The 12,334-nt window shown below is 37.6% G+C and overlaps 1 long non-coding RNA gene across 2 annotated transcripts in view; it reads right to left on the reverse strand.

Moving 5' to 3' along the window:
* The window catches only part of LOC131256265 (uncharacterized), a 35,254-nt gene extending 26,635 nt beyond the window's left edge, over positions 1 to 8,619 (reverse strand). Inside the window, exons 1-2 of one of the 2 annotated variants that reach the window (XR_009176710.1) lie at positions 8,530 to 8,619; positions 8,294 to 8,429 (exon numbers count right to left, since the gene is read on the reverse strand). This is a non-coding gene — a long non-coding RNA (uncharacterized LOC131256265). Of the gene's footprint in view, positions 1 to 8,238; positions 8,430 to 8,529 lie in introns of those variants that run through there. The other variant, XR_009176709.1, reaches the window with a different exon arrangement.
* Between the last annotated feature and the right edge of the window lie 3,715 nt (positions 8,620 to 12,334).

The raw sequence follows: 12,334 nt of genomic DNA on the forward strand, positions 1-12,334 counted from the left end.
CGACGGCGCGGTCGTGATGGTACAAGTTTCGACTCAAGCCGACTCAGATATATAGGACAAGACTCAGGATTGTACGCAAATGCCGGTAACAGATCGCGAGTCACCGAAATTCGACCAGGAGGACTGCGGAAGCCTATGGAATGGTACGGTCTATAATACAGGTCTTACAATAACTCTCACCCCAACCATAGGGGTCGTATTCGGAGCTAGGCGCTTAACCGTAGAACATGATATCATTGAAATAGTGGACCCAGTGTCCACTAACAGAAATACGGGTGTACCTTGGATGTGTGCAATGACTTCGAAGGCTAAAGGAACTATAGCTGCTGACTCAGACGCTTCAGCTACAAGCGCATATACTTGCGCCTGTTGAGAACGGTTCGGTTGCGGTGCCATAGGTCGCTGAGGAAGCCTAAATCGAGGTGTAGGTGGCAGTAAGATGGTTGTGCAGGCGGTGCTAATCGTAGAGGCGGAGCTGAGATAGCTGGTGGCATTTGACAGTTGATCTTCTGAGGAGGCGTGAAGCCGTTGTCCCTCATCTTAGTAAAGCAGTAACTGTCAGTAAGGCCCGACCCCTTGTAGTAGGTGCACCACACATCTGATCGCCTCAGCTGGATCAGTAGAGTTGTAAGTCTAAGAGGTGAATATGCATGTGGCCTCTTACCGAGGAACAGTCTGTTCGAAAAATCTAGTCGAGGCTTAGGACTCATGGGCACACATGTGCGGGATAGTCTGTCCCCATCCTGCTCAGCTCGTAGAGACATGTTCACTAGCTCAGCATAGTTGGAAATGCTAGCTCAACACATCTTCGTGCAGATATCGGGCCGCAGACCATCTGAGAAATGTCGCATCTTCATTGGCTCATTTGCTAGGATCAAAGGAGCGTATCTGGCTAGCTCTGTAAACTTGTTCTCATATTCTAACACGGTCATCCCTCCCTGTCGGAGGTGAAAAAACTCTCCCTCCTTTTTATTACGGTAAGTGAGGGAGAAGTACTTCCCATGGAAGCAGGTCTCAAAAGCCTAGCACGTCCATACGTACGTAGGAGCAACTGTCCGTAGGATGCTATCCCACCATAGACTAGCCTCCTTCTCGAACATGTACGAAACCATTTCAACCTGCTCTACCTCAGTGCAGTGCAACGGCTTCAACATCTTAGAAAAGCGGTCAAGCCAGTACTCGGCCTCCTCTGGTCTAGGAGTACCTGCAAAAGTGGGAGGTCAGAAGCGTTGGAATCGCTCAAATAAACCGTTGGCATTCATGTTTCCAGCAGGGTGCATAGGCGGTGGAGGCGGAACCACGTTCATGTTCTAGGTAAGGGCCCCTGCGATAGTGATCCAAATCTGCTGTTACTACTGCATAAGGAGCATCATCTACTCCAACCTATCAGGAGGAGAAGCTGCCTGAGGCATGTGTGGCATCGAGGTAGACGCACGGTTCTATTCGGGAACCGGTGGTGCAAAAGGTGTTGGCCCATTAGTGGGGCCAGTGGGCGGCTATGAATCCGGCATTGTGCCACTGTCACGGCCCAAGTTGGGGTCCGTGTGGCTATCACTCAAGGGAGGTGCCCCGTTAAACGATCCGCCAAGTGCAAGACGTGTTGTATTCCGAGTGACTTTCGGAGGCATTCCCTATACACAACATAGGGTGCAACACGTGTAAGATTTAGCATAACAACACTCAATTCCTCAAGCATTCTACACATTTCATAACAAAAGGAGTTTCATGCATTTCATTTAACCAAAATCGTCACAATACATGAGATGTAGTCTTACATGGATCATGATAGAAAATGCATGTGAGCTAATTCAAACAAAGCTTTTAAACACCAAAACACCAACAACTCTAACGTACTACTAATCTTAACAAGGCTATCACATAGAAAGTAAGAAAACAAAGAAAACCCAAAGACGACTACAACATACAACTAGTCGTCCGACTCTGGTGATGGAGGAGGTGCACCCTTATCTTGCATGCAGCACAGGAGGGTCTTCAGAGTGCGGGACATCTTCTTGAACTTCTGTTTCATGTAGGCTTTATTCTCTTCAAGCTCTTGCTTCACTTCAGCCCAGGTCTCTCTGACCTCCTGTCTCAGGGTGACTTGGCTCTCCTCAATCTGAGCCAAGCAAGCTTCTAAGGCAGCCCGATCGCGGTGACGCTCATATGTAGCAGGAGGAGAGCCCCCATCAGAGTCATGGACCTCCTCTTCTTCTTCTTCCTGCTCTCCCTCATCACTACCCTCTTCATCACTTCCTTCCTCGCCTTTATCTTCACTCCCCTCATCCTCTTCACTTTCTTCCTCTTCCTCATCATCATACTCATCAAGACGGGCTTGGTGTTGTCGTGGCCCAATACCCATGTTGTTAAGCGTAGTGTCATTGATGAAGTGGATCGGCACAAGCTCATCCGTGTCAAGCACTACGCCAAAACAGCAAAAAAAGGACAGTAAAAAATCATCTCAAATGACAATAAAGTACAGTTTTGAACCGTCGCATGGGCCGTCTTATTTTGGGGTGTAGTATTACTTAAAGGACGGTCCTGAACCGTCACTGCTATGGACATTAGAGGACGGTTATGGACCGTTTCTAAAGAAGGACGGTCATGGACCGTCAATAAATACAAACGTTAAAATGACAGTTATGGACTGTCTATTATGAAGGACGATCATGGACCGTCCTTAAAAAGGATTGTTATGAGCAGTCTCTAATGAACCTTAAAAGGACGGTCATGGACCGTCCTTAAAAAGGACTGTTATGAGCAGTCTCTGATGAACCTGAAAAGGATGGTTATGGACCGTCTCAGATTTGAATATTTAGAAAAATATGGACGGCCGAAAGCCGTCAAAAAATTTCTTGCATTATAAAAAAAAAAAAGAAAAAAATCAGCAACAATTTTCTTTTTGTGTCTTTCATCTAATAAAAAAATATTCAACCAACAAAATATTATAATTCAAAATCATGAAGAATTGCAGAAACTTCATTCGCTTTTTTTTTCCAAAAAAGTGGGCACACTTTTTAAAATAAAACTGATCATTAAAATAAAACTAATGCAAGAAAATAATGCAAAAAAGTGTTTCAATTCAAGTTAATAGAAACAACAATAAAAATTAAAGCTTTGTAAAAAGGGGCATGTGTTGAAGAGATACGTCCTTAATTCCCATGCATGAGAGTCCAATGATGATGAGAACAAGAATCGCAGCACAAGGGCCCATAAATACAGCAATGTTATCCTGCAAAGGAATAGGATAGTATTAAATGTTAATGCACTTGATCAGATTGCACATAAAGTTTTGATTAGAGTTACAGTTTAGTAAAGGTTTGCAGTGCCATGCATGGATGATAAGGAAGCTTAAAAGAACTAAAAAACTAAGCCCTTTTCTTTTCCTTTGCAACAGATTATGTACAATCTTATTGAAACTAAGCAATGAATTAAAAGAGAGTTTTAAAAAATATAGAAACAACATTATTCATTTAATGTGATGACTTTCACAGTCTACAAACTTCTAGTATAATGACATTATAAAATCTAGTAGCATAAAACAAAAGGCCACTTATCAGGTAGAAATTATTATTAGTTGTTTTTAGAAAGGTGAGATTGGCCACTTATAATTATATTAACATGATAAAATGTGTACGTGAGCAGACACCACAAAATAAATAATCCTATGGAAAAATACAAATGGAAAGAGAGAACATATGAGAGGTGATCCTTATCTCTTTTGATGGAATCAAGCTGCATGTGCCCTACCCAACTTCCTATAAGGAGAAGTTATATGGGTCTTGGAATAATGTTGGTGACAAATCCACCTTGTCTATTAATATTATCATATTGTGTTAGGACATGACTCTAAAAATGAGATAAATCCAAATCTCAAATAATCTATGCTATAAGAGATAGTGGAGATAGAAATAGATGCATTGTGATGCTTGAGTTCGAGTACTCTTACTAACAAAGCAAGATTTTCTTATTTGTTGCCATGTGATTGGGCTACATTATTACATCAATTGGGTTCGGGTTCGGGATCGGGTTTAGGTTTGGGTTTTCAAGTTTAGGTTTAGGTTTAGGTTAGGGAGTTAAGATTAGGATTAGGTGTAGGTCTAGGTTTAAGGATTTGAGAATACATTTAGGTTTTAGGTTTAGGTTTAGGTTTTAGGTTATAGGTTTAGGTTTAGGTTTTAGGTTCAGGTTAAGGTTAGGTTATAGGCTATAAGTTTAGGTTATAGGTTATATGTTAAGGTTTAGTTATAGGTTTTGGTTTAGGTTAAGGTTATAGGTTTTGGTTTAGGTTATAAGTTATAGTATATAGGTTATAGCTTTAGGGAATTAAGAATAGGTTAAGGTTTAGGTTTAGGAAATCGGGATCGGGTTTAGGTTTGGGTTTTCAAGTTTAGGTTTAAGGTTAGGTTAGGGAGTTAAGATTAGGCTTAGGTGTAGGTTTAGGTTTAAGGATTTGAGAATACATTTAGGTTTTAGGTTTAGGTTTAGGTTTTCAGCTTAGGTTTAGGTTATAGGTTTAGGTTAGGTTATAGGTTAAGGTTTAAGGAATTGAGAATAGGTTAAGGTTTAGGTTTAGGAAATCAGGTTCGGGTTCGAGTTCGGGTTTAGGTTTGGGTTTTCAAGTTTAGGTTTAGGTTAAGGAGTTGTGATTAGGATTAGGTGTAGGTTTATGTTTAGGGATTTGAGAATACATTTAGGTTTTAGGTTTAGGTTAAGGTTACAAGTTTAGGTTTAGGTTTAAGTCATAGGTTATAGCTTTATGGAATTGAGAATAGGTTTAGGTTTGGGTTTAGGTTTTAGGTTATAGGTTATAGGTTATAGGTTTAGGTTATAGGTTAAGGTTTAGGTTTAGGTTTAGCTTATAGGTTTAGGTTTGGGTTTAGGTTATAGGTTATAGGTTTAGGGATTTGAGAATAGGTTTAGGTTTAGGTTTAGGTTATAGGTTTAAGGATTTGAGAATAGGTTTAGGTTATAGGTTATGGGTTTAGGTTAAGGTTATAGGTTAAAGGTTAAGGTTATAGGTTTAGGTTTAGGTTAGGTTACAGGTTTAGGTTTAGGTTTAGGTTTAGGAATTCGGGTTCAAGTTCGGGTTCAGGTTATATTTTAGGTTAAAGTGTAGGTTTAAGTGAAGTGAATTAAGTTTAGGTTATAGGTTTAGGTTTAGGTTTAGGTTTAGGTTTAGGCTAAGGGTTTAGGGATTCAAAATCGGGTTCGGGATCGGGTTTAGGTTTTTGGTTTTCAAGTTTAGGTTTAGGTTTAGGTTAGGGTGTTGAGATTAGGATTAGGTGTAGGTTTAGGTTTAGGGATTTGAGAATACATTTAGGTTAAGGTTTTAGGTTTAGGTTAAGGTTAAGGTTAGGTTATAGGTTATAAGTTGAGGTTCTAGGTTATAGGTTAAGGTTTAGGTCCTAGGTTTTGGTTAAGGTTAAGGTTATAGGTTAAAGTTTAGGTTTAGGTTTAGGTTAAGGTTTAGGTTTAGGTTGTAGGTTATAGGTTTAGGGAATTGAAAATAGGTTAAGGTTTAGGTTTAGGAAATCGGGTTCGGGTTCGGGATCGAGTTTAGGTTTGGGTTTTCAAGTTTAGGTTTAGGTTTAGGTTAGGGAGTTGAGATTAGGATTAGGTGTAGGTTTAGGTTTAGGGATTTGAGAATACATTTAGGTTTTAGGTTATAGGTTATAGGTTAAGGTTTAGGTTTTAGGTTTAGGTTAAGGTTAGGTTATCGGTTATAAGTTTAGATTATAGGTTATAGATTAAGGTTTAGGTCATAGGTTTTGATTTAGGTTAAGGTTATAGGATTAGGTTTAGGTTTAGGTTAAGGTTTAGGTTTAGGTTATAAGCTATAGCTTTAGGGAATTGAGAATAGGTTAAGGTTTAGGAAAACGGGTTCGGGTTCGGGATCGGGTTTAGGTTTGGGTTTTCAAGTTTAGGTTTAGGTTAAGGAGTTGTGATTACGATTAAGTGTAGGTTTAGGTTTAAGGATTTGAGAATTCATTTAGGTTTTAGGTTTAGGTTTGGGTTTTAGGTTTAGGTTAAGGTTAGGTTTAGGTTTAGGTTATAGGTTATAGATTTAGGGAATTGAGAATAGGTTAAGGTTTAGGTTGAGGAAATCAGGTTCGGGTTTAGGTTTGGGTTTTCAAGTTTAGATTTAGGTTAAGGAGTTGTGATTAGGATTAGGTGTAGGTTTAGGTTTAGGGATTTGAGAATACATTTAGGTTTTAGGTTTAGGTTAAGGTTTAGGTTACGGTTATAGGTTATGGCTTTAGGGAATTGAGAATAGGTTAAGGTTTAGGTTTAGGAAATCGGGTTCGGGTTCAAGATCAGGTTTAGGTTTGGGTTTAGGTTTTAGGTTATAGGTTTTAGGTTTAGGTTATAGGTTAAGGTTTAGGTTAAGGTTTAGGTTTAGGTTTAGGTTATAGGTTTAGGTTTGGGTTTAGGTTATAGGTTTTAGGCTTAGGTTTAGGTTATAGGTTTAGGTTTAGGTTATACGTGTAGGTTATAGGTTTAGGTTTAGGCTAGGTTATAGGTTAAGGTTTAGGTTATAAGTGTAGGTTATAGGTTTAAGTTTAGGTTATAAGTGTAGGTTATAGGTTTAGGTTTAGGTTTAGGTAAGGTTATAGGTTTAGGTTATAGGTTACAGGTTTAGGTTATAAGTGTAGGTTATAGGTTTAGCTAGGTTTAGGTTTAGGTTTATGTTATAGGTTTTGGGATTTGAGAATAGGTTTAGGTTAAGGTTATAAGTTTAGGTTATAGGTTTAGGTTAATGTTATAGGTTTAGGTTTAGGTTTAGGTTATAGGTTTATATTTGAGAATAGGTTTAGGTTATAAGTATAGGTTTAGGTTAGGTTATAGGTTAAGGTTTAGGGAATTGAGTTTAGGTTATAGGTTATAGGTTTAGGTTATAGGTTATAGGTTATAGGTTATAGGTTAAGGTTTAGGGAATTGAGTTTAGGTTATAGGTTATAGGTTAGGTTATAGGTTAAGTTTTAGGTTTAGGTTATAGGTTGTGGGATTTGAGAATAGGTTTAGGTTACGGTTAGAAGTTTAGGTTAAGGTTATAAGTATAGGTTTAGGTTATCGGTTAAGGTTTAGGTTTAGGTTATAAGTATAGGTTTTGGGATTTGAGAATAGGTTTAGGTTAAGGTTATAAGTTTAGGTTAAGGTTATAAGTATAGGTTTAGGTTATAGGTTAAGGTTTAGGTTTAGGTTATAAGTATAGGTTTTGGGATTTGAGAATAGGTTTAGGTTAAGGTTATAAGTATAGGTTTAGGTTATAGGTTAAAGTTTAGGTTTAGGTTTAGGTTATAAGTATAGGTTTTGGGATTTGAGAATAGGTTTAGGTTAAGGTTTAGTTATAGGTTTTTGGTTAAGGTTTAGGTTATAGTTATAGGTTTTGGGATTTGAGAATAGGTTTTAGTTATAAGTATAGGTTTAGGTTAGGTTATAGGTTAAGGTTTAGGGAATTGAGTTTAGGTTATAGGTTCAAGTTATAGGTTATAGGTTTAGGTTAAGGTTTAGGTTTAGGTTATAGGTTTTGGGATTTGAGAATAGGTTTAGGTTAGGGTGTAGGTTAAGGTTTAGGGAATTGAGTTTCAATTATAGGTTTAGGTTATAGGTTATAGGTTTTGGGATTTGAGAATAGGTTTAGGTTATAAGTATAGGTTTTGGTTAGGTTATACATTAAGGTTTAGGGAATTGAGTTTAGGTTATAGGTTCAGGTTATATGTTTTAGGTTTAGGTTATAGGTTTTGGGATTTGAGAATAGGTTTAGGTTATAAGTATAGGTTTAGGTTAGGTTGTAGGTTGAATTGAGTTTAGGTTATAGGTTTAGGTTAAGGTTTAGGTTGTAGTTATAGGTTTTGGGATTTAAGAATAGGTTTAGGTTATAGGTTAAGGGTGTGGTCCCTGCAAATACAAATATAAACACGGCCTGTCCAAATGGTCAGGCCACTCCAATGTTGTCCATAGGAAATGGACAGCTTTATCATGGTCATAACAGTGGTTCTCACCTTCCAGGGACTCCCACTCAACATTCGGATAGCTCTGACACACATCCGGGTCTGCTCCATCAATTTCGAGCAAATACAGATATAAACACGGCCTATCCAAATGGCCAAGTCACTCCAATGCTATCCATAGGAAATTGACAGCTTCATCATGGTCATAACAGCAATTCCCACCTTCCAGGGACCCCCGCTCAACATCCGGATAGCTTCGACGCACATCCGGGTCTACTCATTTAAATAAAATGGATTATCAAGATTATTTAAATAAAATCAGGTCCAATCAACAATCTGACCTGGAGGATTATGTTAGCATTGTTGACGGCACCTCGAACCTTGTTTAAATCCAGGTTGCAATCTGTGGCCACTGATGCTATTTGTCTTTCTGTGAAGTTCGCGACGATTTCTGCATCAAACCCGACGAAAGCAGCCCTAATGATAAAGAACATTTCTTTCCATGAATTCATTATCTCTCTCTCTCTCTCTCTCTCTCTCTTTTAATTGTTTAACTTTCCATTACAAAAATAACTACCTGAAATCATGGTGTTTTCTCAAGATAGAAGTCCAATCCATCCCAACTTATGCACCTGTTAGGACAAGCAATTCAAACAACATCATGCAACACATTTTGTAATTAATTTCATTCCCGAGTTCTCATCTGAATCCAAATGCACTTTGGTGCATGCTGTGATAGTTCAGCCATAATGATCAACCAGATCTCAGCCCATGCAACTTAAATGTTAGGTGGGATTGTAAGATGATGGTTAAAAAGCTGAGAAAAGCATCAAACAAGACTAGGCAAACATCTTGAAAATCACTCTCAAGAGAAAAATAAAGTTCCCTTTCTGATCAACAACATAATTCCGTGAGCAAAAACACGTTTTCTCGTAGTGAGTTATGTAATTAGGTAGAGGGAATTAGCAATAAGTCATAGATGAAAAGATGATTCCACTAAAAAATAACATTTAACTTAGCTAACTTACTAAAAGAAAAGAAAGTTATTAATTACAAGTGGATATACAACGTAAAGTAAAATGTTACAGTTGAAGTGGAGCTTTACAAGATACGCTTGATAGCTAAATCTTACAGCTATAGAGAAAATTATGATGAAAAAGTTTAATCACATAACTAAAATCTTAAGTGTATACATTATTATGGCTTTGGTGGCAGTAGATTATTGGATACTTCAATATATAGATGGGTGTGGAAAAAAAAAATCTTAAATGGTAAATTGATGAAGCAATATATATTGATCAACCTATGAAAATTTATGATCATATGAAGCTGAGGCATGCATGCAAACCAAAAAAGACACTCTCACTACAAGAAAAATGGGCAAAGTCTCACTACAAAAAAATAAAAAAATAAAAAAAAATCCATTTGACGATCAAAGGGTCCATTTAAACTTGGTTTGAAATATACAAAGCAGACAGCTCGCTACAAAATTACTGTGTTCAGTGCTCCTCTCCAAAAATCAGTTGTTTTCTAATTATTTTTGGTACATAAACCTAACCATGTAACACTAACCTTGAGAGCTTTTTCCCTCATTAGTATACTGAAATACCGACACAGAGAAAATGTCTCCACTGAAAATGTAGTCCTCAACCAGAGCTTGCATCCTATGAGAAAACACCATAATGAAATAGATAAATTAAACTTTGAGAATAAAAACATTAGTATAAAGTAAAAGGAATCAGAGCAAAGAAATCATTGCTAGCAAAACATCTTACATTTGAGAAACTCACTGATATTGAATTCAACGGAAGAAAACTGTATGCACAAAGAAATCAGAACATCTAAGTGCAGACTCCAGGGGCTGAAGACAATAATATCTATGACTGCTAGAAGTGCCACATCCACACACACACACACACACACACACACCCACCATCAGAATGCTACTGTTTAAAAACATCAACCCAAATATCTCACATAATTCATACATGAGGAAGTCAACAGATAAACAATAAAAGGGAAATCAAAACTTCCATTCATGACCATACTCTACATCATGTCCAGTCGCCTCACATGTGCAAGTAGCTCCTTCTCCTTTAAAACAAGAGCTTATATATGAAAATTTCTTTAATTCACATGTGCCAAGTAGCTTCTTCTCCTTTAAAACTCCAATTCGACGATGGATTCATTTGTCATCAATACATTATGGTGGAGCCCACACAAGTCATTTGTACCTATGTTTGTGGTATTGAAAATGTTTGCACCTAATCATTTTCAATATTCATGTGTGTACATGTGCTTGTGTGTATGAGAAACGATGGCATATGATCATAAGTTACCATCCACCTGATAGATAGCTTTCAACATGTGTCATAGGTGTGTGACATCTTGTCTCATATATAAGCCCTACCACAAGGATCACCTTGTGCAAAAATTAGCCATCATCGCATAGGCAACATTTACAACAAATTTCAATCCTTGGCACTAAACAAAACCTAATAGTGAGAATTTAGCACTAAACAGAACCTAATAACAGATTCAAAATGCAGTTCAGGAAATAAGATATGACTTATAGTCAATTCTCTCGCAGCAAGAAGAAAAAGGAATGAGAAGTAACCAACAGATGCACCAACAAAGGGCTTATCTGCACACACAGCTTGATCAGATCCTTATATAACCCTAAGAAGTTTTCAACAGTAGAAATAATTCTTATATCTTCAGGATAAGAATTAGGTAAGGATTCTTTTCTATAGTTTTTCTAACGTGTGACAATATTTCACCAGACAATTCAGCATGGAAGTATTTGGAAAGTTAGATACACAAACAGGCAGTGGTCAATTTCAACCATCAAACTACTTCCAGCTCCCAATATCACATGATCGAAATCAGTCATGATCTCTGAAACTACTTGTAGCTGCACCACAAATTCATGATTAATTAGTGTAATTGTTCTCTAAAATTAACTTTGGTGTAGTAAGTTGGGTGATGAAGTCTCCATTAACAACTTTTTTTTTTTCTCATGAGCTAAGCATCACTTACCAAATTCTCAACCCCCGGAAAGCTTCCTCTTTTGGCAAGATTAATAGCAAGCTCCGGATTGTTTAACTAAATGAGCCAACAGATATTTTTTAATACAAGCATTTAATTTGCTGCATTAGGAATAAAACTAAAAAAAGACTAAAGACATACTTGGCCACTAACAAAAGGCACAAGTGTCACTTCGTTGACAGTTGCAAGTAACACTTGATTGATATCCAGATTGATGTATGTAAATAGATGGAGAAACAACTGTACTGATTTTGTGTGGATGAAGTTAAAAAAGCGTAAACTCAATTCAAAACTTTTGTGGCCCACAAGAAGTTTTTAATGGTCAATCACTACTATTTCTAATGTTATGGTCCACATGAGATTTGATCGGTTTTATGTGTGCCACAGGTTCTTTTAATAAAGTGGCCAATCAAACACAATTGAAGCCAAACAAGCCCTAGTACAAGTGCTCTTGGTTGAAGGATGCTTTGACAGTCTAACCCACATACCATCACCACCTCCACATATCTTGCCTGCCTAAACAAAAGGAAACTGACAGAGACACTTAACATGTCAAAACAACTTAGCTCTACCTAAAGAAAAAAAAAAGCAGAGGAAAAGTTTACATATCTCAAAGAAACCCCTCTTTTGCCACCATCAGAATATGTTGACGCTAATATAAATCCATCAATGAAATTCATATCAAATATGCCACAGCATACAGAGAATTAAATCAAATAAGAGGGGGTAGAAAAGAACGATTACCTATAAATATAAGCAACTATCAGAATCTTCACAAAACAAAGGGCTTGTCTATCAGAAAAGATCCAGACCATTACAAGGCAAAGCAGGTAAGGTAATGAATTTCTAACAAAATTAACAAGAATAGAAACCAAGTAGAAAGTAAAAACAAGCGAAACATCCAAGTGGGAACACAAATTTTCTCATTTCCAAACTCTTAAAATTTTCAGAAGAATTCCAAACTCTTCAGCAAGTCTGTATCACAGCCAGAGGATGCAAATAAACATCTAGAAAATAGGGGCGTGAAGCGATGGCAAGATCTCATCGTTTCCTTACAAGGATCAAAACTAACCTAGGAAAAAGTCCTAAAAACCTCTTCCAGTTCTACTCCATGGAATCTCTGCTCGTCCTTCTCCAGAATCTTCAAAACCCCTTTAAAAAAGCCCACCTCGTAGGGCAAAACCAGGCCTCCACACGTCTGGAATTCGAACTCCTCTTCCGCTTTCTTCAGGAGGGAGAAGAAAATCGGGAGGTTAAGGATCCGGGTCGGGATCACAAACCAGCATCGCTCGGCCCCAACGTAAACCACGAGGTTTCGATTGGAAACCCTAATT

The sequence above is a fragment of the Magnolia sinica genome, chromosome 9 (assembly GCF_029962835.1).
Source record: "Magnolia sinica isolate HGM2019 chromosome 9, MsV1, whole genome shotgun sequence".
Classification (NCBI taxonomy): Eukaryota; Viridiplantae; Streptophyta; class Magnoliopsida; order Magnoliales; family Magnoliaceae; genus Magnolia; species Magnolia sinica.